General features: G+C 46.5%; 1 pseudogene; it reads right to left on the bottom strand.

The window, feature by feature from the left end:
• Positions 1 to 326: 326 nt before the first annotated feature.
• Positions 327 to 1,167, bottom strand: LOC102837879 (annotated as a pseudogene).
• Positions 1,168 to 2,476: the final 1,309 nt, after the last annotated feature.

Below are 2,476 nucleotides of genomic sequence, written 5' to 3' on the forward strand. Positions count from 1 at the left end.
CTTCTAAAAGCCAGGACCCCCATGTGATGGGAGCGTTATACCAGAGAAGGCAGCCTACTGTAGGAGGCTGTGGGGCCTTGTGTGGACCAAAACAGCCAGAGGTACTGGGGCTCGGAATTTCCAGGCAAGAAGAGACGCTCAACATCAAAAGACACAAAGGGGAAAGAGGCCCGCGATGTTGCAAGAAAGAGCATGTGGCTTGGCCCCCACCACAAAGGACACTGAGCTCCTGGGCCGTAACCAGGCCCAGTGGCTGAGAGGAACTCAGTAGGGTAGTGGCCACGGGGGCACGAAGACTGTGGCATGAAGCCCCCAGAGGGTGCTTCTTAGTGTAGAAAGTTCCAAAGGCGAGTGGAGTCAGGGGCCCACGACTTCCTCATTAGAGGACTCGTGTGCCTGCGTAGGGGCAGGCACACGCTAGGGGGCAGCAGTGGAAGGGAGTGGGCGAGTGGGACTGGGAGGGGCTCCCCCCCCCCCCACTGCCTCAATGGGTGGGACTGGACTGCAGGACCTGATTGGGGTGCAGAGAGATTCTGGACTCCTGCAACCGGTGTCTCCCCTGGCTTCCCCAGCACTGGGCAGTTCTCCTTGTTGTCCAGCCCCTGGTGGCCTGAGGTCTTCTTAAAGTAGCAGAGACCACACACTGAGTGATACTTGTCCGCTCCACCTATGACCTCCACCTCCTTCTCAGAGCCCAGCTTCTTGTGTAGGCGGACTCGCGGAAGCGTTCCATGCACACGACCGTCAGCTTCACCATGCTCTCTGCCAGCGGCACCAGGTTCAGGATAGTCCCACAGGCTTTCCTCTGGAAAGTTCCATCCAGGGCCGCCACAATTACAGTCTTCCGGGCGTTAGCCATGGCCTCGCTGAACTCCACGATGTCAGGGAAGAACTGCTCTTCGTCAATGCCTATGACAGCTACCCCCAAGGCCTCCTGGGTCATGTCCTGGAGGTATTTCGATGGTGCGTGGAGAAGCCAGTGCCGTAGGGGATGTCCTTGGAGTACTTGATAACCAGACACTTGTACTGCGCAATCTGAAAGTGGAGGACTCGTCTCTTCAGCTCCGTCTTTTTCGCTGAGAACATGGGTCAGAGAATCACCTGAATCTGGCCGAGGGTCTTGCTGGGAGAGCCTGGCAGCACGGTGGGTAGGTTGATGAAGCTCATGGCACCTCTGGAAGGGCTCAGGCCCTTCCATCATCTTTTGATACTTTCTGCATCATTCAATATTTTGCCCATGTAATCCCTTAATAATCCAAGTCAAGGCTTGAACTCAAACACTTCTTTCTGTTTGAGAAATTATGAACATATTCTTCTCTTTGGGTATTCTAACATCTGTACATTTCATTATAATACTTTGTCTTCTTGAGCTGACCGTTGAAACTTTCTGCTTACCTTTTTTACTTCATCATTTCTCCCAGTCACTTTAGCTTCTCTACGCTGTGGCACTGTAGGATAATGCACTAGACTGCAAGGTCAGCTTGAACTGCAAGACTGGTGGTTCAAATTCATCAGCTGCTCCTCAGAAACCCTACCTTATGAGTTGGAACTGACTCCACAGACACTTAACAAAAACAACATGGTCAAGAGCATGTTCAAGAATCTCTTCTGACATCCACTTTGGGGTTTTTTTCCCCGTCTTTTTAATGATTTTTTGCTTTCTTCAAGTATGATGTTCTTGTTGTCATCTCACAACTCTTGTTATTTTTGGTCATTAGTGTCAAATGGTTAAATTTAGATGGTCTCTAAATTTAGATGGAATCTACTCAAGGCTGTGTGTTAGTTCTCATGCACTTGTTTTAATTTTCTTCATCCTGTACTTGCATATAAGCAATTGATGGTCTGTTCCACAGTCAGCCCCTGGGCTTGTTTTGGATAATGCTATTGAGTTTCTCTACCATTTCTTCCCACAGATGTAGTCAATTTCATTCCTGTGTATTACATCTGGTGAGGTCCATATGTATAGTCACCTTTCATGTTGGTTTAAAAGGTATTTGCAGTGAAGAAGTTGTTCCTCTTACAAAATTCTATCAAGTGATCTCCAGCATCATTTATTATCACCAAGGCCACATTTCCTTCCTCTTTGTTTCCAACTCTGCATTCCAATCACCAGTAATTTTCAATGCATCTTGATTGCATGTTTGATCAGTTTCAGACTAAAGAAGTTGATAGAATTCTTCAATTTCATAATCACTTGCATTTGTAGTTAGTGGGTAAATTTGAATAGCAGTGGTATTAACTAGTCTTCCTTGTATGCATATGGGTATTATCCTATTTCAAACAGAATTTTACTTCAGGATAGCTCTTGAAATGTTCTTTTTGACAATGAATGCAATGCCATTCCTCTTAAATTTGTCATTCCAGGCATAGTAAACTATATGTCTAACTCATAATGGTAAATACCAGTCCATTTCAGCTCACTAATGCCTAGGATATTGATCTTTATGTGTTCCATTTCATTTTTGACAACTTTCTA

Source organism: Chrysochloris asiatica, unplaced genomic scaffold, assembly GCF_000296735.1.
Source record: "Chrysochloris asiatica unplaced genomic scaffold, ChrAsi1.0 scaffold00006, whole genome shotgun sequence".
In the NCBI taxonomy this organism is placed as follows: domain Eukaryota; kingdom Metazoa; phylum Chordata; class Mammalia; order Afrosoricida; family Chrysochloridae; genus Chrysochloris; species Chrysochloris asiatica.